This window comes from Ictidomys tridecemlineatus, chromosome 7 (assembly GCF_052094955.1).
Source record: "Ictidomys tridecemlineatus isolate mIctTri1 chromosome 7, mIctTri1.hap1, whole genome shotgun sequence".
Classification (NCBI taxonomy): domain Eukaryota; kingdom Metazoa; phylum Chordata; class Mammalia; order Rodentia; family Sciuridae; genus Ictidomys; species Ictidomys tridecemlineatus.
In genome coordinates this window covers 153,740,520-153,766,440 of record NC_135483.1, presented here as the reverse complement: position 1 = coordinate 153,766,440, position 25,921 = coordinate 153,740,520, and the positions used below count along the sequence as shown (strand labels likewise).

At 32.7% G+C, this 25,921-nt stretch overlaps 1 protein-coding gene across 2 annotated transcripts in view; it reads left to right on the top strand.

The window, feature by feature from the left end:
- The first annotated feature begins 7,349 nt into the window (after positions 1–7,349).
- The window catches only part of Tfpi (tissue factor pathway inhibitor), a 71,238-nt gene continuing 52,666 nt past the window's right edge, over positions 7,350–25,921 (top strand). The window contains exon 1 of one of the 2 annotated variants that reach the window (XM_013358209.4): positions 7,350–7,614. The gene's annotated coding sequence lies outside the window, so the exon portion shown is untranslated. The remainder of the gene's footprint in view (positions 7,615–25,921) is intronic. The other variant, XM_005324392.5, reaches the window with a different exon arrangement.

Here is a 25,921-nt window from a genome sequence, read left to right as displayed (position 1 = left end):
CATTCTTCAGTTTGCTGTAGCATCATTCACTAAGTTAGAATTGTGATCATTAATAAGAGTCATTTTATTGAAGTAAAATAAAATTTGCCAAAGCAAAGTGATTTATCTTTGTCATTCTTGCTGGTTTTTAAAAATCCTACATGAATCATTGTCACACAGCTGATGCTCAATAAATATGCCCAGAAGGTATATTTATTCACTAAGTTATTTTATACTTTTTTACTTTGAGTTTTTTCTAATAAATTTTTAATAAAAATAGTTTAATAAAAATTCACACTCTTAGAGAAAATAACTTTTTAAATGTGTCTACAACAAAGATTATCTGTTTGCAATACCATTATGATTCTTACCAAAAATCAAACTCTGTCTGCCATTCATTTTTGCTTTTATAGACTGTGTCTCATGGCACCAATTGAAATAGGTAATTACAAAACCATCACATTAATGAGCCATTTCTCTTCAAAGTTCCAAATGACATGGGCCAATATCAGTTTTTTCTGTTTCATCTTAAAATGATTAGTGAAAACACAAACATACTAAGAGAGAAAAGTAGAATTATATTTTGAATTAAAAATTATTATCCAAACTCAGTTATTACATAGCACTTAGAAATATAATTGATGAGGATAGATTAAAAAGACAAATTACATTCAATTTTTAATAGTCCAGTGTCATTTAAAAAGATTTTTGGGGCTGGGGATGTGGCTTAATTGGTAGTGTGCTCGCCTGGCATGCGCGAGGCGCTGGGTTCCATCTTCAGCACCACATAAAAATAAAATAAAGATGTTATGTCCACCTAAAACTAAAAAATAAATTAAAAAACCATTTTTGATTATATATGGTTATGAACATAACCTTTGACTCTAATGAAATACAGATACATTTTCATGTACCTTTGTACACGTTACATATAATTTGTCCTAACCTTCACTTAGGTGAATTTGTATTCTGATCTAAGCCTTATTTTTTAATAAACTCAAACTCCTAGCACACTTTCTCCTCTACTCAATGCTCAACCAATTTTACTCTTGCTTTAAACTTCTTTCTGATGCTTCAAACCTAGAAAAATATTATCAGATAAGCATCTCTATTCATTCAAATTCTGTCCTTCCATATTCCCAGGGAAGAATCTTAGTGCTGAGTGATAAATCTTTTACTAGTATCAGACTATACTATTGAAGATGAGTTCGTTTGCATAACAAAATGTAGAAATCCATGGAGCTGTAGCAATAACCTGCTATTTTCTTGTAATGGGGCTTACTGAATTTGTTGGAAGTAAAAATCCATAATTGGTACCAGTGTGACAACTAACAGGCTTTCTAGAATACTTTGCCACTGGACTTCATGTCTTTGGTAATCATTTAAAACACGGATCTTTCTAACAACAGGAGATTGTTTTAATAAATAATCAAATATTTTTGCAATTAAAGAACATGAAACTACTTAAAATAATGTTAGAGAACCATAAAACATAAAAAAGTTAATTGAATAAAAATAGATCACATTCTGATAGACAAGATATACTCCATTTTTGGAAAAGAAATATATTTCTGTTTTCAGAATGATCCATGACTGAGAACAATTTATTCATAATGCCTATGGCTGGAAAATACATATGAATAATGTGTATTATTTGAATTTTGTCTTCTTTATACTTAGCTTATTTTCTGTAACTAATTTTTAAAATGGAAACTTACTAGTATTATGCTTTATTTGGAATGAACATCTGTTGCACAGCCCCATTCTATGCCCAGATGAACTTTGGTATGAAAACACCAGAGAGCCCTAAAGCTCACAAAAGAAAATTCCTGGAGGAATGGTTCCAGAGAAGAGGGACATCTAGTTAGTCTGTAGAGGATCAGTTAGTTAAAACCCCCAGATGGGATAAGGTTTGCAAGAGTTGGGTTCAGAGGAAAACAACTATTCTCAACTGGGGAGGATGTTGTCCTCCAGCAGTGCAAAAGGCAATGCTGTAGGCATGTTTAGTTATCAACACTGAAGGACAGTTGTTAAGCATCTGGTGTCCAGAAGCTAGTGCTACAGCCAAATAACCTACAATGCACAGACAACCCACTGCAACAAGGAATTAGCTCTCCCAGAGTGTTGATATGTTACATTGATGAATCTGGGGCAAATACAAAACTTAACTACTGAGAAGGTCAATAAATCAGGAAAAGTTGTAATGAGTCTATACCACTACATTATTACCTGCAGAAACTGGAACATCTCTAAAATGAAATTCTGTTCTCAATTAAGGAAATGAGAAAAGAGTCTAGAAACTGATTCTTTTTTAGTTCAGTTGATCCTCAGTGAAACATTGAGATTATAATCAAGAAAACAATGAGGATGGTTGTTGGGTCTTGTGTGCTTTGAAATCCTGGACAGCATCACATTATCTAATCAGCCAGGATCTTTGAGACCAGGATAGGAGATTAGCTCTCTACCAACAGCCTGAAACAATGGGAATGGGGATGAAGGGATAATTCTTTCTGAGGCCACGTTTACCTTAGCATTCTTAATCAATAAGACAATCTACGATGTCAATTAAATTGTCTCTCAAACCCAGTATGTACATACACATTTTTCATGCAATGAAAATATAGATTTTTCATGCAATGTGCCAGAGTCTGTCCTGAAAAGACAGATGAACCTGGGATTGGAAATAATGTTTTATCTATAAGGCTATTAAATCACACAGTGTGGTGACCTTAAAGTTATTGAGAATCCTTTTGGAAATGAAAGGATAGTCTATTCTAGAAAGATAAAGAGCTTGCTGCTATACCAATTGGAAGGAAATATAGCCCCAACTTTCCTGATCTAGATCATACTAAATTTATATAAATGAGTACCACACATTACATATATACTAATATAGTACCAATAACAATGCTCAAGAAAGATGCCATGAAAATGACAAATAAAATTAGCGATGATAAAATAAAAGGTTTAAATGGTTAAGCTCAAGGATTCTAGACTCGGATTTAATACTTGCAAGGCATTTAAGCATTCTATGTGTTATATTACAGAGTGGTTAAAATCAAATGAGTTCAAGTTCACTTAGCCCAGATTGCTAACTAACTTAGAATAGTTTTTGGTACCTAATGGCATGATGATTCTGTGTTAAATAAAATGTCACTTCTAATGAAATGTGAACTTTAAGAGAATACCCTTAGCAGAACAACGCTATCTTCATCACTCACGGCAGAACCTGGGACAGGAGACTTGGACCATGTTTGATCACTTTTTAAAAAAAGTTTTCCTTTTTATTAGTTCCTTTTAGTTATATATAGTTCTAGAGCTTATTTTGACATAATTATTACAAGCATGGAATATAATTTGTTCTAATTCAGTCCTTAGGCCTTGCCTTTTCCTTTCCTTTCCCCCCCTCTTCCCTTCCCTCTCCTTTAATGATATTTATGTTATTTTTACAGGGTTTTTTGTTGTTGTTTTGGGGTTTTGTTTTTGTTTTTGTTTGTTTTTAATTAGTGCCTTGTGGATGAAGGTGAGATTCACAGGGCGGGGGTGGGGGGTGGGGGTGGGGTATACTCACATAGGTACATAGGAAAGTTTTGTCAGATTCATTCCCTTTCCCATTCTTCCTCCTTCCCTCTGAATCCCTTTCCTCTAGTCCACTGATCTCTCTTCTGTTTTGTTTGAGCATTTTTTTCTACTGCTTATCGAATGCTCACAGGAGGCTTCCTTTTCCATCTGGACTTTTTTTCTCTGTTAGCAAAATTCTCAAAAAGGATAAAAAAGCAAATTGAGCAAGAAGCCTGAGTCCTGATTTTTTTCTTTCCCCTCCTATCTTCCACAGAGTTGAAAAAAGACAGAAAGAAACAGGACATTTTTGTCTGCTAGACACTCCTAACACATATCAATTCCTCACAGAACAGAAAAAAAACTATAAACAAAAAGGGAAATGCTAAATTGTTCTTGTGTGTTTTCTCCTGTACCACAAGAAAATTGTTGCAAGATTTATACTTAATGTTGCAAGACTTAAATTGATGTGAACATTCCACACTGAGAATGCTATCATAAAGAGGAATGTAGCTCCAGCACAAATAAAGTTTGTTTGCTGGCTTTCCTCAAGAGAAAACGAAATGGAGGCAAAAAGAAGCCTCCTCTGAGAGGGAAATTCAGAAGGCTTTTTTTTTTTTTTTTTTTTTTTTTGCCATGCATGGCAACCAGAGAGAGCTGTGTGTTAAAATTCACACATCTTGCCAAGAATGTCACCCGCTTTGTGGTAAAGGCTATTGAAAAGAAAAACCAGTACATTTAAAATAGGAATGTTTTCAGTTCCACATACGTAATATATTAGCAGCTTATTTGTTACCAGAAAACACCTTTTTTTTTTTTACCTTCCATGCACATTGACATTGAAAACTTATAGAAGACAATAGCATCATTTTATAAAAAGAAAAGAATACCTGTTCTTTAAAATAGAAAATCTGATTCTAGAACACTAGAAAAAAAATTTCAGCTTGCTTTAGTCTCCCTCTATGTGAAACATAAGATTTTTTAAAAATTTTCAATATGTAGTAATAGTTATTGAGAAACTGAATGCTTAGACATAGGTCATATAAATATTAGCCTTCTTTGTTTTTCTAGTGAGTATGTTTTATCTGATGAAAGGTCACTTGATCAAGATGTTGACCTTTAAATAATGGAAGCTATGATTAAGACTTCAGAAAGCATTCTGTGAGACTGAAAAAAAAAAACCCAAAACCCTTCCAATCATGATGAAATCTTCATGGTCCCCCATGTTACAGCCACTTCTAAATAACCATTCTACTAAAAATTATCTAAGCTTGTATCTTATTAGTAAAAAAAAAAAAAAAAGAGCTAGATAAAATAAGTAACATAATGATTCTGGTACTCAAGTTTGTAAGAGTATATTTATTCTGATATTCATATGAAAATTCAACCAATTTGAAAGAACGGAATTTTCCTACAGATGGAGTCAGCTTGCTTATGACTATTAAATTCCTGAAAACCCTTTCGTTGTAACTGCATTGCTTAACACAAATTTATTTTAATCTGCAACATATTTCAAGTTTGTTGCTGTTTAATGTTATTGTTTAATTAATCTCTGTTTAAATCTGGGACTTTCCATAAATCAATTTCCAGAAAGCATTCTCCTCAAATTACTTCATATCCTGCAATGAAGAATGTAGGAAGAAGAAAGAACTCTTCTTGAGTTCCAAGAAGAGGAGTTCTAGTGGTCTCATGGATACAGTCAACCTACTACATCTTCCAGGGGAAAAAATATGGAAGCAAGACGTGCATTATTCATTTCTTCCTAAATTATGCTTGATAGCAAATCGCCCCTAAATCTGCAGAGCTTTTACCAGCAAAGGGAGCATCTCAATCCCCTTCATGTATTGGTGCTCCATTTAATCATCTTGTGATCCAGTTTGAAAGAACAGCCCTTATTGCAAACTAAATAATCATCTAGCAGAAAAACTGGACAAGAATTATAGAATGTAAAACTGAATAACTGTCCATGAAGTCCATAAAAATTTTACTCAGCTGTCACTTGTATTTACTTCTATTAATTATATTTGCCCAATTTGCTAATGTAGCAAAATCTGGTGCTAACGGGGAAGGAAATACATTCTTCTCACTGGAAACCAAGGAGAGACCAGAGAGCAGGGCAGAAAACATCCTCAAATAAATGATATAATATACCACAGAAAGGATAGGAAGACAAGTCAAGTATTTCCCCCTTATCTCTGACATATATCTAATTGTTCCTGCTTCCCTAGGAGATGGATTAAAAACAAAAAAATCTTCATTTAGAAATTGAAAAAAAAAAAGAGACACTTAATGGTTTCAAAAACTGGAGATAAATTATTCATGTATGTCTTTGACTTCAAACTCTTAATACGGGCTTCTCACTCCTACTCCTGCCTTCATCTCTCCCTAGTTCTCTCTCTCAGAGTCTACATGTTCTCTCACTTCTATTCTCTTCATCATTCACCTTGAACTAGCTTTCTTCACATCATTATCTTGAACACAACCATTATGGTGTTGTGTAGGCCTTCCCTGCACACTCTTTCATTGAGTCTAGCCGTCATGTCTACTTTTTTTCCATCTTATTTCAAGTTTTCAAGAAAGGAAATCTGATGGGTACAATTTATGTCTACCTCAGGAGAGCCTACAAAGCCTCTATCTGCAACTACATGAGTGAGAGGGGAACATGAGTCATGGCTGAGGGGCTGGACATGAGGCAACAATATAGTCGGTGCTAATGTTATAAAATTCAGAACATAGGAGAGGAAGCATCATGGGAAGGATTTAACCCCTGTGCTTTGAATTCAGGCTGCATCATTTGAATCACAGCCCCATACACAGGACCTAGCTTCTTAGACTTGTGCAGTGAGCATACAGAACAGATCTTCAGGGTCTAATTGCGAGAATTAAATAAAGCAATTAAATTGCACACAAAGGGAAAGATTACCTCTGGCTCAAAGGTGAAAGGAAATAAGTGAGAAAGTTGAAAAGTGCAAAGAGAATCTGAGATGGAGAAAACAAGGAACTGGGGGTTAGGTTAGGAGCTCAAATGACTTCAGCATTCAAAGTGAAATTAGATTTTGCCATTTTATCAAATCTCCAGTGATCTTAGCTTGTTATGACCATAGTTCCATTAAGGAAATACCAAGCATTAATCTCAATGATAGAGATTTATAACAGCACAAGGCTAAGTAACTTCTCTAAATATTTACATATTCTGTAAAAAAAAAAATATAAACAACAGCAATAATTATAGTACTTATTGCAGGTTTGCTATGTGCTGAGGCTTGCCTTTTAAGTTCTTTCCACATTTTAATCCATTTAGTATGTTTATCAAGCCTAGGAATTATTATCATTATCATTTTAGACCAAAAGAAACTGAGGCAGAGAGAATTTAAATAACTTGGCCAAAGCTGCAAAGTAAGCAAGTAGCCAAAGAGGGTTCATAGCCTGACATTTTGATTTGGCAACACATTATCAAGTGACCTTGGATAATCCATATATATATATTTTTTTTTTTCAGAACTGTATTGACAGTGTGGGTGAAATTATTTGAAGAAGATAAAAAATCAGCTGCAAAAAGAAAGATCACTTATTAACAATGTAATGATAAATATATAAAGTTAAAAAAAAAATCCTGGAAAGCAGGAAAAAAAAGTTATTTAAAAATTCCTGTAATGTCTGAAACAGTGCAAACTGTTTCCTTCATTTGTTTCTTCACAATGGGGGCGGGGGTGGGGGGACAGCTGGCTTTTGAAGAGTTTGGCAAAATGAGACTAAATAGAGTCAGAGCTAGCATGACCTAACAGGAAGCCAGGCTACTCCCAGCTGGTGATCTCTGAAACAGACTCCAAGGCTCCCTCTCTCTTCCTAAACACACAGTGACTTTGGGCTGGATAATCCTCCAATTTACCTCACTCTTTCCCTGCTAGCAGGATCAGATTGCATTTCTTTCAGTATTCTCCACTTCCCACTTTCTTGATCTGTTTAAAAGAAGTGAAGAAGTTAAGTCCTCTTTTCAATACCTGGAAGGGAAAACAAAGTAGCCTCAAGTCCGTTTTGAAAAAATCTTTCCAAGAACTTTCGTCAGAGATTTTACTCGTGAGTACCTGGGAATATGCTGTCTAGCCCATGAGAAATAACTTCTAATTCTTTTTCTTGGGGGAAAAGCAGGCGAGGAGGACGGGGAAAGGAGAACTACCATCTCTTCCTTTAAAATGAAAATCAACTTTTCCTCAGAAACAAAGCAGACTCATGTTACAATGCAAAATTCAGATCTTAGCATTTGCCTTTAGTTCTTGAGCAAATATATGAGCAACGTTTGTTTATGTGTATCAGATCATGAACACTGTTGTGAGCAGTTGATGAGGTGCAGTTTCTCTATTATTTTAAAACTGTAAATGAATTCTTTAGTAATTGTATCTGGTTATAAAAGTTTATTTACTAACATATAAAGAACTATAATATCAACCATCTATCATCTCCTGTTTAAAGAATTTTTTTTTTACATTGCTATTAGTTGATGTTTTTTAAAAGGAAATATAAACATTATAGTTCTTATAACCTAAATCAAATATTTTTGCCTTCATTAACTAATCACTATGAAAATATTTTTATTTGGTTTCTAAGATACTTAATTATCTAAGGCTCTCTCATATTCTAAGATACTTAAATAAGAATATTTATGATCAAATCTATATATAATCATAAAAAACCTAAATATCATAAAATTGTGTCAATTGAAGCAACAGATTACATGCTTACATGAGTATTGTCTGTTCCTTTTGGTTATGAAATGATATTAAATTATGCTTCTGGTAGTAAAGAAAAGCCCAAAATATAACAGCACACATCCACAGGACTACAATGTGACAAATAGTTATTTAATTACCGAAAGAGCTCATTTGTATAAAAGAATTATCAGAAAATGAGAAACAAGAACAGTCTCTTTTGGGAAAAAAAAAAAAAAAAAAAGATAAGCAACAGCCACACTGTGACTCAGTGCTCTGGAAACTGGTCACAAAATGACTTTGTACAATATGAGATAACATAAACCCAAGGAGCAAAACCCAAGCAGGAAACATAGCCCAGAGAGTTATATTTTATATGTAAAGGCATAATGTTTATGTCAGAGAGGGAAAATTGTGACAGTATTAAGATATTACAAAGTTTTCAGACTTGACAAAATCATTTCATAAATCATTTTAAGGATTCTTTCTAATATATCATTCCAGTGCATGATTGTTGGATGTCATATTATTTGTATCTTGCCTAACTTTTGGCTCTGAAAAATTAGATGAAATGCAAATTTGGGGACTATGAATTAACAAAATGATATAAAATATTATTAACAGGATCAATAGAGACTTGCAAATATTATTGCAAACATAGATAGCTAACATAATAACACGAAGTCGTAAAGCAAGAGTAAACATTTAAATACTTTCAATAATTTGAGTATTATGTTGGGAAACCAAATTTGTCTTCTTCAGATGACCATGGAACATTGTTGGGACACTTTGGTGACACATGTGTCCTCTATCAGATATGATGAACCAGACACGCTTATTTTGGTTCCCTGTGTTTCTCTTATCTGTAAGCATTTGCTTTACTGCCAATAACATGATCAAAAGTGAAAAGTGAAGGGAAGTATTCAAAGTAAAATTTTCAAACACTCTTAGGAATAAAAACTTTTTATATTAATTTGTTAGTATATTTTAAAAATTAAATTATAATATATAGATTAAAATGGCTTAATTATGTCATTATAATTGTTTTTTTTTTTTTGCTATGTAGACAAGATTTAAGAGTTGTACTACAGGGGCTGGGGATGTGGCTCAAGCAGTAGTGTGCTTGCCTGGCATGCGTGCGGCCCGGGTTCAATCCTCAGCACCACATACAAAAACAAAGATGTTGTGTCCGCCGATAACTAAAAATAAAATATTAAATTCTCTCTCTCTCTCTCTCTCTCTCTCTCCCCCCCCCTCACTCTCTCTTAAAAAAAAAAAAAAGAGTTGTACTACAATCCAACTCATCTAGTTTTCTAATAATCATCTTCCCCAACCAACTAACCTCCCCTTTTTCTTTATTGTCTTCCTAATTTAACTCATTTAGGTAAATTAAATTGATGGGTTGCCTTTTCATATAAAAAAGATATTTTTGAATACTCAGCATCAAAAGTAGCTTCTGCTACCTTTTATAGAAATATCTGAACACTACATTGTTTTTATATTGTTGTTGCCTTGTGCACTGGGAGAAATATGAATTCTATTGTCATGAAGTTTGTATCAAAGCCCTTGTTTCTGGGTGTCCAATATCACAAAAATGAAAAAGTGCACATTTTCCCAGTAAGTTCTTTTCAGATTAGAGCATTGCTCTCTGAGATTCTTGATGCTTTCTTGGTATTACATGTGTCTACTCCAGGGACTCATTATTCTTGTCTTATCTTCACATCTCCAAGTGATGTGTCATGCAGAACTAGAACCTAGGATTCAGTTGCCAAAAGCCTGAGGGCAACATGGTCATAGCCACTTTCCTTCTTCTTCAAACCATCAATTGCAGAAAGAAGTGGTCCCATGTCAAATTCACTGTTTTCAGCTCTCTCTGACTTCTCTTTGGGATCCTACATCCTCTGTTAGTTGGAGTAATTATATTTTAAAATTGTTTTAAAACAAATAAGAGGATACCATGAACCACAGAAGAAGTCCCAATGTTGCAGTAATTCTATCTCAGTTGTTTTATCTGGTGGAATAGATCTCTGTAGAGACTTGAATTTACTGCCAACAATTTCTCAATCAATCCAAACGCGATTGAAAAAATATTGTGTATTTTTTATGAGCATGAGAAGTTGATTTCAATACTGAGAATGTGAACACATCCATCAGTAGGCATTGATAAAAATGTATGTTTTTATTACCATATGTAGTGTGCACTAGCAGCCCTATACTATACTACACACCCTTGGTGCTACCATGCTCTGCTTCCAACCTCATTTGAGCTTCCCTCCAATGCTTTTTTACCATTGAAACTTTGAACTCCAAAATAATTTGCCTAACAACATCATCTCCTTCCGCATTTCCCAATATTTAAAAATGGAGTGAATCTCAGAAATAGCATGGTTCTCCAGAGTAATGGTGTTTGTTGAAAATATTTTGATAATATTTTTGAAGTCCATTTAGGTTGCCTTAAAGTCCCAGATTAGTTTCATCCCAGATAAATGGTTTTATATAAAAATGTCACGTGTTTGTTATCACCCTTTCTTGTGCTACTGATTTCAAATATGCCCAATGCAAAGGAATAAATTTCTAAAACATGAGACATGACTGAACCTTGAAAACATTAGGATCAGTGAAATAAACCTGATATAGTAGGACAAATAGTGTATGATTTCACATACATGAATATCTAAAATTGAGAAATTCATAAAAATAGAAAGTAGATTAGAGGTTACCAGGGACAGAATTAATGGTGAATAATTGCTTAGCAGGTACAGAGATTCTGTTTGGTGAGATGGAAAATTTGGAAACAGATATTGGTGATGATTTCATAGTATTGTGAATATAACTAGTTTTTTAAATATAACAATTTTAAAAATTGTTAAAATGGCAGACTTCATGTTATATCTCTCTTACCAGAATAAAAGACTATTAAAAATTTTATTAATTAGAATTGAGAATTCTAGATTGACAATAAATCTCTTCATATTTTCTTAATTAACATATTAATAAAGTACAATTATTTTAATGTTGATTGCCTGAATAAAGATGAATGCAAGATCTTCTTGCTGGAATTTGGAACATTTTTACATCACATTGTTACATTCATAATTTCTTTTTTTCTGGTAACAATATCAGGGTAATTCTGCCCTAATGGAAGGCTTGGCAAGAATTCCCTCCAATCTCTTAAATTTTCTGGAGGAGTTCCTATAAAATTGGAAATATTTCTCCTTAAAATTTTTGATAAAATTCACTAATGAAGACATCTGAGGTTGGAGTTTTATTTGTGGGAAATTTGGGAAAGTACATAATTTAATTTTAAAAAGTAATTACAGGACTATTCAGATCATCTATTTCTTTTTGAGTAAGCTTTTTAAATCATGTTTTGTGTATTTCCAGGAATTTGTATCTTTCATCTGGTTTGCCAAATTTATTGGTATAAAGTTAATAATATGTATTAATGTAGTAATACAAACTTCTAGTTGCCAAGTTTATTAACTTGAGCCTTTTGCTTTTGTTGTTTTTTTTCCTTCTCAGTCTACCTAAAGGTTTATCAAGTTTGTATATTTTGCCAAAAAGCCAATCTTTAGCTTCATTGACTTTATTTTATTTTTATTTCATTGATTTTCATGCTGATTTCTGTTATTTCATTACTGAATATTTCTCCCTAAATATTTATTTAGCAATGTTTTAATATGTTATGTTTGTATTCAGTTCAAAATATTCTATAAGTTCCCTGTGATTTCAGCATAGATCCCCATAAGTTATTAAGAAAAGTATTATTTTGAAGTGCTTTGGTATTTCCACAAATATTTCAGATAGCTTTCTTGTATTTTTTTTTTTACAATTTAATTTTATTAGTTTAAGGGTATATACAATTTGAATGATACCTAGTTTAGTAAGACTCATTTTATGGCCCTGAATAGTATATAATTTGACAAATGGCTGTATGCACTTGAGAAGTACATGTATTATGCCATCGTGGAATAGAATATTTTATAAAGGTCCATGAGATCAAGTTATTTCATAGTGCAAACCAAATATTCAATGTCTTCATGAAATATTTTTGCCTACTTTTCCTTCTGAATATTGAGTCATAGTTACTTAAATATCTGAATGTCATTCTGTATTTATCTACTCTTCTTTATATTGTCAGTTTTTACTTCATGTGATTTGAAGCTCTGATATTGGGTATCTAGACATTTAGGATTGTTTTGTCCTCTTGATGAGTTTCCCCATCACTGTAAAACTGCTGTCTTTATCATCCCTTGCTCTAAATTTTTATTTTAACATACCTAACCTAGGATTCTTTTGATTGGTGTCAACATGGTAAAATATTTTGTATTTTTCACTTGTGTTTTCACATAAAAATTTGGGTTTTTTTTAAGGCAATATGTAATTGGTTCTTGCTATTTCCATCTCTCAAGCAAAATTTGCCTTTAAGTGGGAATGTTCGCACCATTCTCCTTTGATGGGAAAAGTTGCATGCCCGGTTTTAAATCTCAACATTGTTATCATTATACTGTTGATTCTGTTTTCATTTCCTGCTTCACTTCATGTGTGTGTGTATTGCCTTCTTTTAGATTGAGAGTTATATATGCTGCTATTTAATCTTTCATGGTGCTGTACTTTCTGTAATTATTTAATTTTAATGGATGTTTCAATTTATTATGGTCTACCTTCAAATGATATTAAGTTCCTTCTCTTATAGTTTGAGAAATTTCACACAGTCTACCTATATTTTCCCTCCCTGGCCTCTGTGTTATTGTTGTCAAACATTTTGTTTTCACATACTTTATAACCAATGCACCACAATGTTGTTATATTGATTTCAAACACATATTTTTTATTTGTTCTAGTTATACATGACAGTAGAATGCATTTGACACATCATACATAAATGGACTATAACTTCTCATTCTTCTCGTTGCACATGATGTAGAATCACAACAGTCATATAATCATATATTTATGTAGGGTAATGATGTCTGATTCATTCTATTATCTTCCCTACCTCCCTACCCCTTTCCCTCCCTTCCCTTTTCTCTACCTAATCCAAAGTACATCTATTCCTGTCCCCTTATTGTGAATTTGCATCTGCATATCACAAAAAAATTTGACTTTGAGGTTTTGAGGATTGGCTTATTTCACTTCTCATAATATTCTTCAGCTCTATCCATTTACCTGCAAATGCCACAGTTTCATTTTTCTTTAAGGTTGAGTAATATTCCATTGTGTATATATACCACATTTTCTTTATCTATTCATCCATTTTCTTTATCCATTGAAGGGCATCTTTGTTAGTTCCATACTTTGGCTATTAAAGTTTTTATTCAGAATACATTTAGATTTACAGTCTCCTTTTTCATTTATATAGATCTTCATTTCCAATACTGCTATTTTATTTCTTTCAATATTCTCTCCTCTTTCAAGATTCTAGTTATATATAAACTAATTAAAATGCTTTATGTTACCTCACGGTTCACAAAGGCTCTGTTCATGACTTTCAGTCTGTGTCTGTTTGCATTTTAATTTGCAGTCTCTATTTCTTCAAGTTCACTATTCCTTTCTTCTACCATACTTACTTGTTTTGTAGACACCATCTAATGCGTTTTTCATCTCACATATTATTGTTTCCCTCTCTAGAAATTTGATTTGGTCTCTACATTCTAAACTTCTACTTAATGCACTCAGTATTTTCTTTAGCTTCTTGAACATGTGGAATATAGTTAACATTGCAGTTTTCATCCTTCTCTACTAACTCTAGTTTCTATGTTATTTCTATGCATTTTGACTCTTCTCATTGTGGAGTATATCTTAGTGTACTTTATATAGATAGCAATTTGAATGTAGATAACTGATACTGTGAATTTTACCTTTTTTGGTACTATATATCGTGTATTTTTCTAATATACTTGAGCTCTGTTTCTGGGTTTTACTAAAATTGTTGGAAAACAGTTTAGTATTTTGCTCTCTTGTTGTTAATCTTTGTTATGCAGGAATAAAGCAATGTTTATTCTATGGTTAATTTTTTTCTACTACTGAGGCAAACAACCTTCTGAACTCTCAACTTGATGCTTCAATAATTGTGTTTCTTTGCAATTTGTGACCAAGAACTATTTCCAATTATATGTGTGCTCCCCATGTTGTCCTCACAAGGATGAAATGATTCGTCATCCGGACTTGAATGATTCTCTGTCATGCACACTCTAATGAGTATGTGGCTGAATGCTTGAGGCCTCCGTGAAGATCCCATGCCATAGTTGCTGTGGCCTCCTTAGACTTTGTCTCCTAAACTCAGGGAGACCACTGGGTTCTCTCAGAGTTTGAGCCCCCTGAAATTTAGTGTGAAACCTCTCCTCAGGCCTTACACCAGAGATATAGGAACATAGGGATAAACTTTGTCCTTCCTCTCTGTTGGATCTGTTCCCTCCACTGACCAATATTATTTTATATATTTTGCTTTTGTTTTCCTTTTTGTTTTCAGATGGCAGGATGAGTCTAGTTCATGTTCATCCATTTGGAATGGAAGTAGTAGGACTATTTTTTTTTAGTTGTATTTTAATGATACCTTTAATCAACAAGAAAGGAATAAAATGAAATGAAACATTTTAAGAGCACAGGTATTGTGATATATTTGTTTGCCTGTATAAAAAAACAATATTTATTGCCTGCTATATATCACAAGAACTACTTCATGTGACTATATATATATCATATCGTGTGCTTATATAAGGAAACAAATTTTCTGTTTCTATGAAACGGTTATTTCATCTGAAATAACTAGTTTATTTACTCATTGTGTTTTTATGATAATAGTTATTAGGTTTTTTGTCCGTGCTGTTGTTTTGGTTTTTTGTGCCCAGGGATACTTAACCAGTGAGCCATATCACTAGCACTTTTTATTTTTTATTTTGTGATAGGGTCTCACTGAATTGCTTAGGGCCTTGCTAAATTGCTGAGGCTGGCTTTGAACTTGCAATCCTCCTTCCTCACCCTCCTGAGCTGCTGGGATTACAAGTGCATGCCACCATGCCTGGCATGATAATTGCTATTTGGAAAGCTATTTTATTTGATTTTTTCCTGTTTTAGATGACAAATGAGTTCTACATGCTTAAAATCAATCAAGCTGTCACTTCCTCAATAGGTACCATAACTACGAGTGCTCAATGTTAATTCCTTGGAGCCTAAAAGTTTTATCAGGAACTGCAGATTGCAGTTCCTGATAGTTTCCTGTCACCATTTCTCCTAATTATTACCTCTTCCCTGCTCCTCAGCTATTTCTATCTATAGAAATCTAGGGAGAGTAAATACAAATTAAAAAGTTCTTTTCTTTAAAAGGAGCTACAGTTTTGGCTTATTACTCAAAAGGAGTACAGTTTGGGTTTGCTATTATAAATAACAATTGAGACAAGTAAAATAAACCTGAATAACAAAATTATTTGCATAATTTGTATTAATGTTGGGACTTGGTTACATTAGTTGTGTAAGAATGTGTACCTTATTCAGTTTCTTATGTATCTCACTTAAGTTTTGTATTTTTTTAAAATTTTACATTTGTTCTAATTATTTATACATGAAAGCAGAATACATTTTAATTCATCATAATTACAAATGCAGTGTAACATTTTAATTCTCTGGTTGTACATGGTATAGAGATGCACCATTGTGCAGTCGTACACATACCTAGGGTAATAATGTCCATCTTATTCTACCCATTCCTCATTACCCCTCTTACCCTCCCTTTAACCAATTCACCCCACCCCCACCCCCAATCATAGATTAGCATCCACTAGTCAGAGAAAATATTTGGCCTTTAGTTTTCTGGGATTGGCTTTCTTTGCTTAGCATCTTATTCTCCAACTCCATCCATTTACCTGCAAATGCCATAATTTTATTCTCTTCTAATGCTGAGTAATTATTCCATTGTGTTGTGTTTATATACCACAGTTTCTTTATTCATTCTTCTATTGATGGGCATCTAACTTGGTTCCACAGTTTAGCTATTGTGAATTTAGCTTCTATAAACATTGGTGTTGCTGCACCACTGTAGAATGCTTATTTTAAGTCATTTGGGTGTAGACTACTATCTCTCACCATGCACAAAATTCAACTCCAAGTGAATCAAGGACCTAAGAATTAGACCAGAGACCTTGCACCTAAGAGAAGAAAAAGTAGGCCCAAAGTTCTGAAGTTTTAATCTTATTGAGCAAGTCTATTTAACTGATGAGAAAGAAAACAGGTACTTAACAAAGATGGCAACCTTGTTGTGGAACTAAGCCGGATTATAAATTTTTTAGATAAACTTAGAAGTATTCAGGCCTTCCTATCAATGCTGTTAATTTTATTCTGGTTTCAGACTTCCCAGAATTAACTTATTTTTTTGTGTTTTATTAAGGAATTGTTAAAGAACACACCAACTGAGGGAAGACATTTAATCATAGGTTGTTTAGATTAGCCTCAAAGTCACATAGCAAGGGAGATCTGTTTTTATATGTGGTCAACTCTGAGTGAAACTCTTTTCAAACCTTTTAAAGTTTGCAATCATTAGTTAGCTATCTCAAAAAAGTGAAAATATTACTGAGGCACCAATATTTTCTGTATCACACTTATGTTCCTGCCACCAATTACATTACGTGCATTGTATTTTTTTATCTACTTATTTCGAGGATAGAGAGATACAAGTGACTTCCTATCCTTCCTAATAGGTTCTGAAAGATTCACCTGTAAAGGACAGCAGTGAGTGGTGGTCCATCGGAGGTCTTCAAGAACGTTTGTGAAAAAATATATGTTCATGTATTTATTTGTACTTTAAAAGGGAGTTCACAGCTTTCTTAAAATCCCCTGGGAGCTTGTACACCTGCATAAAACATGTATCTGAAATGTGTGTCAATGTCTCTACAAAAGAGTACATATAGTTATATTCAGTGAAAGTGTCAAACAATAATATACTAAAGAAGGCAAGATAAACATTTCAAAGGTAGATAAAATTGACATGAATTCAGGTAGGTGTGAGATAAGATATTTTAGAGATAAGAAATCTTCAAAAAGAGAAGAGACTATGCTTTTGAAAGCCAAGGAAAAATATTATATCATTTTAAAATCTCTGTCAGTTTTGATTTCATTTTAATAAACAGATTCAATTTTTAATATCTGCAAAGCTGAACATTAATTGTATGCTTTTTTTGTGGGGGCGGGATTCAAGGGATTGAACTCAGGGGCACTCATTCAACCACAGAGCCACATCCCCAGCCCTATTTTCTATTTTATTTAGAGACAGGGTCTCACTGAGTTGCTTAGTGCCTTGCTAGTTGCTGAGGCTGGCTTTGAACTCGTGATTCTACTGCTTCAGCCTCCTGAGCCACTGGGATTACAGGTGTGTGCTACTGTGTCCAGCTAATTATATGCCTTATAATATATAATTTTAATATATTTAATACATTAGATCCTTTGCAGGACACAAAAGTTTATAATGTGATAAATTTTTATTCACTTATAAATTAATATGCTTGTTAGAATTTGAGGTAGCTTAAAAAAAAATCAAATCTCTGTTCTACAACCCCAGAAAATTGCAATCAAAGAAGTTAAGCAGGGTATTTAACAAGAAATTTCATCTTATTATATGGTTATATTCTAGGTAGGATTTGAATAGGAAAAAAAAGAAATGCTAATTTTAAAATCTAACCTTTATAAAAATGTAAAATAAAGAACATTCAGAATTAGGAATATAGAGAAAAATAAAACTATTGAATCTTGTGAATTAAAAAGAAAGTAGTACCGATTGCTTATCATTCTCAGGGCAGCTCATGGTTCTGGTTCTTATTCTTTCATGAGTCTTACATTTTACTGTCTGAATGGAAGTGGCTGAAGATCAACTTAACAGCTCTTGGAAGAGCGTGACTCAGCTGGCTGGAGCTCCCTGTTCCTTTAGAGGGATGATTCAGAGAAGTTGACCTCAGGATGTGATCTGAACAAATGGGTGTAGTCACCACCAGCTGTAGTTCCAATCTTGAACCACACTCAGACAGATCCCTCCCAAATACTTTCCTTTAGAGGACAATTAGAATTCTGTTTTTTTTTTTTCTTTCTACATTGACCTTGATTTTTATTATGAGAAATGCTCTCATAGGATTGAAAAACTGGATTACTATTGGTTTGCCATGTCTAGTATTCTTAAGGATAAAAACTGTAGTTAATATTTGAAGACATAACAATTTTCTAGTAAATTACCTGATTTATCATTTATCTATAACCAAATGTTCTACAGACATAGCTTCATATATATTGAGTATACATTTTTCTCCTTTTTCCCTAGCAGACATAATACAGTAATATTTTGTAGAAAATTTCTATATATGAGCTTTTTTGTTTGTTTCTTTGTTTTGTTTTTAAGTCCAGCAACTTCATATGTATTCTCTATCACTCCAGGAATATGAGTTAATGTTTTGTTTTCCATTTCTCACACCACAAGCTGAGATAATAAGAAGTAAAAGTGGAGAAGTCTCCAAAGTATCTGTCTAAGCAGAAACAAAAACGGGGATGAAAACAGACTTTACAGGAAAATAAAAAACTTGGCCTGGCTTTAGCTATTGATCCTTGTAATAAAAAAGGTAATATCAACCTGACTTAAGCCATAACTCAGAGGTTTAATGTGAACACTCACATAAAAGTCCACACTATCTTTCTATGTCTTTACAAATAGGTATACCTCCTAAAAATAGATGTTAACTCTATGTGAATTAGTAGATTGATTTTAATTAACATATTAATTAACTAAGAGATAGATAATTTGATCATTATATATCCTATGCCTATCTTACTGAACAATAAGATAACTAAAAGAGCTAATCAAAAGGCAGGAAAGATAGCCATAGGCAGTCATATTATTCTCATTCTTAGCATGTATAGCAGAAAAGCACATTTAATATATTTAATTCTTTTCGTCCTCCCTTTAAACCAAAATTTATTTTATACATTTGAAAGTTTCTAATTTCCTTCAATTTGAAGCTACCAGCGTTAGTAGTCGAGCAGAACTGTATTTTTCACAAATCTTCATTTGGTTTATTTGTTTACTTTCTCAATGAATACAACAAAGCGGCATAGTGCAAAGAACTCTGAATTGAAACATATTGAGTTAATTTCAAAATTAGAGTCACCGTGATGAATAAAGATGAATTAATTTTAAAAAAGGAATACTACCTTCTTTAAAAATAAGTCTTATGCATTTAAATATAATATCCAGGCAAAATAATTCCACATTTTTTTTTCCACTAGAGTCTTAGTACTTATGGACAACTCAGGTATAATAAAATAGTATTCATTACCACAAAGAAAGTTTAGCATTATTTCCTTTATCATGTGTTTTTATTTTATTTCATGTTCATTATATTTTAGTAGTAAACAATGGATAGTATGTCACATTCTCTTCAGACCTCAGTCATAAATTTTAAAAAATATGTTTACAAGTTTACATTTCCTCAGTTCTTCTCATTCTCTTTTCACCGGACACACCCCCAACACACCTACCTCCTTTACTACTTCTATTTTCCTTCTCCACATGCAGGGCTGTCACTCATCTCTTTTAAACTGGCCAAAAGAATCAATATTCCCTACTATTACATAGGAACAATTATTTTTTCTTCATCAAAAATATACATCCCCAAAATAAGAAAAATGAATGTTGTAATCGATAAGTTTTGTGACTTAGATATTTACTAGTAGAACATTGGCCCCCCAAACAGAAAATTAAAATTCCCTAGATATGGTTTGACTAAATGCTCATTTCTAAATTGTAAGTAATCGGAAATTCCTTATGAGGAGTCGGGAAGAAGATGTTTGTGAAGCTTTCAGTTGCCTAACTTTGGAGTTTTGCGTTGAAGCTCTGCCAGTATGCAAATGCAAGACTTTGAAAAAAAAATTAATCTCTGAGTATCAGTTTCCTCATTAAAAATACAGGATAATTCTGACACTTATCTTTATCTTTTCTTTTAGCTCTAGTAGTATATAACTGCATGACTTGCCTTTGTTTTAGTTTTTGATATAAAAAAAAATTTGATTCATGCTGTATGCCATTTTACTGTAACATCAAGATATTCACTCTCCCTGATATTGTTGTTTCCTTCAATGAGATTATGTTTATTTCTAGTCTTATATTATGAAAAACAAGAATTTGTATATTCATACTGAACAGCTTTTAACATATTCATTCTTATGAGAAACTTCCTTGCTTTATAAAACCAAACCTGACAACTACTTGTATATCTAAAAGAAAGGGAGGATAAGCTTTTTTAATCAGTGAAATGATCATATTTTAAAATATAAACTGTTGTGTTTTCACTCCTAGGAAATTTTACATTAAGCAATTCTCCAGAAAATTATGACTTCTTGTTAAAAAAAAAAAGTCAGATCCAAAAGCAGTTTTCCTACTTGACTAACCAATTTTTTGGTATATGTAAATGATCAATAAAGTCTGCAGTTAGTTTGGGAATTTGTTTTTTATTTTATTTCTAAATAACACTATGTTTCTAATATTAATTTACTTATCAGTTGCAGATTTTTGCTTCATGTTTCCCATATTTTATCTTTAGTCAAACTTTCAAAAATTAACCTGAATTTTTTTTTTAAATCAGTATTTGGCAATATTTTAATGTCAAAACAAATTTAAAGACAAGAAAAATGAACTCTGGCCAGGGGTTTGTAGTACTAATTTTGTCATTCCTTCAAGCACCTTCAAATTAAAAATACATACATATATATATATATATATATATATATATATATATATATATATATATAGCAAGTTATTTAATAGCTTGTTCTTAAAAGCAAACAAGAGAATTGTAAGGTTACATTTGATTGCTGGTAGGAAAAAAATAAGGAAAACTACAGGACACACAGCTTAAATAATGTGGCACTTATTATCCCACTTTATATAACATACAGAACTAGAATGCTTCAAGAGTGGTTAACTCATATAGAATTCAGGTTCTTTCCATCTTCTTCTTTCCATCATTCATAGCAAATCTGTTTTACTTTAGGTCAGCCTTGCTCACTGTTACCTGATGTCCACTTCAGTCACAGGCATAACATGAGACAGCACAAGTCAAAGGAGAAACCATGTCTCCTGTAGCCACATTTACATCAAAGATCATTCTCAAAGGGGCCTAATCTAGAACCCTGCAAGTCTGCATATTTCTCTTCACATCTCATTGACCACAGATTTACCATGTAGAAATATCTAAACCAATTGCCAAGAAATGGATAACGATTAATTAATAATGATTATTCCTTAGGGGGCACAAACTATTCTTGCCTGAGTTGAATTTGGATGCTTCATAAACCAAAACACAAGATGACCAAGACATTTTAAAAAGTTGAAGAAAACTGTCTAAAATGTATCTATGACTTCAAATAACTAATACAATGCCTTATAAAACTATCTTTTTTTTTCTCTATGAAGACCACTTTTCCTCTATGAAGATCATTTTCATTGATCTGAAAGTACACATTCATTTTTGTGTACAGCTTTCAAAATTTATGTTGCCCTGATGACTTTGCACATGGCTTAAAAATATAATTTTCTCTGCTTAAATAAATGTGAATGCATGTTACATAGCTTTATAATTATTTATCAGTGTGATTTTATTAGGTTAAAGGATCATACATAGTTCTAAACAAAATACATATCCATGTAGGGAAAATTTTCACTCACTGTTTAAATTATGAACCATTTAAGTTTTAAAGCTTAATAGAATCATAGAAATTATATCACAACAGGAATATACCATAGATTTTTTTAAAGAGAGAAAGAGAGAGAATTTTAATATTTATTTATTTATTTTAGTTTTCGGTGGACACAACATCTTTGTTTGTATGTGGTGCTGAGGATCAAACCCCGTCCGCACGCATGCCAGGCGAGCTCGCTACGGCTTGAGCCACATCCCAGCCCCATAGATTTTTTTAATGTAAAATGCTCTGAAATACTAAAATGGTTGCAAAATACACATAGAAAAAAAAAACCTATGAATGCATTTAGTATGTTGCTATTGACACATTTTATAATAAATATAAAAAGAAATTCTCCATACTTTAATGTATGTATCATGACACTTTTGGGTTGTGACAGCCTCTCTAAAATACTCTCACTATTCAGCCCTCTGTGGGTGTCTGTGCAACCATTCTTCTATAGACCAGCAGTTGAGCTGACTCTGTATAGATATTGCCCCTTTGGCAAATCAGCTGTGGCCAGATGTTGATGTCACTCTTGTATTGTCCATTCAGTAGGAATGACAATAATCAGACTTTATGAAAGCAGAATATAGGCAGTGAGGGCAGAGGAAAGGAAGAAATATTTAGTTGAATAATTATTATCTTCTCTAATAGAGGATTAATTTATAATCAAGATCCATATGTTCTCATTTATTCATACAGTTTAAGATAATTTTAACATATATTTTTGAAAATATGTTACCAGTGACTTTTTATTTTCTGTAGAAAAATTTTTAACTGATCCTTTAATTCATTGATTTTTTCACAAGTATTCATTAAGTTTATTAAGTAGCAGAGAAAACAGATACAAATTCTACATATAAAAATCATATAGTTGATTTAAAAAAAGACAGAGGGTATACAAATAGTTACATAATGTGATAGGAATACATGCAGTGATGACTTTTTAAAATTTGTTCTAATTAGTTATACATGATAGTAGAATGTGTTTTGACATATGATACATAAATGGAGTAGAAGTTTTCATTCTTCTGGTTGTACATGTCCGGTCATATAGTCATATATGTATATAGGGTAACAATGTCTGTTTCATTCTACTATCCTTCCTACCACCATATCTTCATGCCCCTCTTTCCTACTCCCCTCGTTCAGTCTCCTTGACCTAATTCAAAGAAACTCTATTCTTTCCTAACCCCCATAACCCTTACAGTGAATTAGCATCTGCATATCAGAGAAAACATTCAGCCTTTGGTTTTGAGGGATTGACTTATGATGCTCAGCATACTACAAGTGCAGTGATTTTTAAAAAGCATAAAAGGTAACAGAACATAACCATAGAGGAATTTTGTCTCTGGTCTCCAAAGAAGTACTTTAAGGAGACATCATTTGAGCTGAGATGAGACACAGTAGCAGTGTTTCCTTTTCATTCATGGCAGTCAATGAGGGCTTGATCCTGAAAGTTAGAGGAATATGGTTTGAGACACATTTACAAATGAAAGACCAGGAAGATTCCAATTCTGAACTGAATTCTCTTCCCTGACATTTATACATTATAACCCTAATTCACAGTGTAACTGTGTTTGGAGACAAGACTTTCAGAAGGTAACCAGGTTAAATGAGATGATAGATTGTGGTCTAAATCCAGTGGAATTAATGGTTTTATTAAAAATAGAAAAGAGAGAGCTTTCTCTTTCCATGCACATGCAAAGGAGAGGGCATGTGATGACTTATTGAGAAGACGGCAACCATTTGCAATCTAGGAAGAAAACCTTCACAGGAAACCAAATTGGCCAGCACTTGTATATAAGATTTACTAGCCTTTAGACTTTGAGAAAAAAAATTCAGTTGTTTAAGCCACCCAGTCCGTGATATTTTGTTATAGCAGTCTCAGTAGAACAAGACAGCTTCTGTGTGCTTTCTACACAAGGTCCCTTGTGTCCTTCCCTGGTCAAGAGCCACTCAAACTCTGCTGGCTGGTTTGGAGATGATAGCAAAGGAAAGCCACCTTCAACAGGGTCTGATTCAGCATTCTTGTGAGATCTCTAATTTGGACTATTTCACTGAAGTTTGCCTACCTTAAGTATGTGGGGGATTTTATCAATTTTTTACCAATTTATTATCAACATAAACTTCTTCCATAACACTGTATGTCCAGAGTTCCAAACACTGTTTCTACAACATGGGTTGGAATATCAGTTCGTTGTAAAATGATAACTTTCTTTATCAAGACTTTGGTGCCTTTTTCCAATTCTTACTTGCCATTTTTATCAAAACAAATCATACTAATTCCGTCAATGTGTAAATATAAACTATACTAATACTGATTTTTTTTCACAGATATAGTTAGTATAGGATAAGAATTAAAGGCTTTTGCTTCAGTGAGATATACCTCCACTGCCATTTTCAAGGTTCTTTTCTTTTTGGAGAATTTATTTTATAATTTTGAACCACACTGTCTCTTTCCTTTATAAAATTAGAATAAGATAAAATTTCCTTAACGTAACTAAAGGAAACAAAGGAGAAAAACTAAATAATAATAAAACTAATGGAAGCTGCTATTTGCATTACAATTATTATAAATATATTGACTAACTATAATTTACCTACCAAATGGTATGAAAGGCATCTGGAGAGAAAACCCAAACAAGGCATTAATATACAATATGAAAATTGATTCCCAGATAATTCAAGAGTATATAATTATGTGCTTAAAAGTGATCTCAAATAAAATAGAATTTGCTCTTTACAACTGTTGTTTTCAGCCAAGATTATTCTAATGTGTGTATAAATGGTTTCTATTTCTTCTAAGTTTGTGGGAGAAAAAATATGATACTTCACAGATTTTCAAGTTTCTTGTTTAGACATTCCTTTGCATAGTCATGTTCTAGTTTATTCATTCAGTCTTGGACTACTAGGTGAACTTCTGTACCCTATTCCCAGGTGCAAGAGGCAAATTCCATGTTTTCTTAGTTTTATGACCCACATGCTTCATTAACGTTAAGATTTGGGCTGAAACTCAATTCTCGATATACATGTGGATGAAAAGTGTGTGTAGAACTACTTTTACAGTAAAAAAATATAATCACTATGGAGTATAGAGATTAAGTTAAGAAACTCACTAAATTTAAGCTTATATTAATAATCTCAATAAAAACTTCTATCACTTAATCAATTGTACTTTTAAGATTAGTGATAAGAGAAACTGATTTTTATTCTGGATTTCCCTTGGTGATATTGCCTAACTATCTGTTTTAAGCCACAATTAAGGTATTATTTCAAGAGAAAAAAAGTATTGAGAGATAATATATTTGCTAACTATATTTTCCTAAATTGGACTTTGGCCTCTACTCCGTAAATCTTTTTTTTTTTTTTTTAATTCATTAAGGATGCTCTGGGTTGATGCAATCCAGGATCTTGTTCTGCCTCTAGAGTTTGCCACCTAAACATTATCAAAAAAGAGAGTGTGTACCTCTCAAATAAATTCAATATCCCTGCCCATTTGATTACACTGTTTTATTGTCATGACACAATAGCCTAGCAGATAAGAATCCATTCTGAAAAAAAACAGTAAATCCTTAAAAAAAATGTGTAATATTTTGTAATGATATATTTTTATACTCCCAGTATCATTTTTAAAATAAATGTGACATATATACCATATTTCCAGAACTACAGTTTTATCTTAATTTTATGTCTTGGATAAATAAGCTTGATGCCAAAATAATGCTTATGGTGCTGACTCTAGGCCCAAGGAATGTGGGATCCAGGGGAAAAGCTAACAGAGATAAATAAGGCTCTGTGCTGACTTGTTAGACTGGTATGTGGTAAATGTGCAGTTACAGTCTCAGATCTCTCCTGGGAAACTACCCAAACATTTGCATTCCCACATGTATTTTTTTTTTAAGATATACTTTTTTCCTGAGAAAAATCTGGCTCTCAGATCTCTTCTTGAGATTTTGCATGTT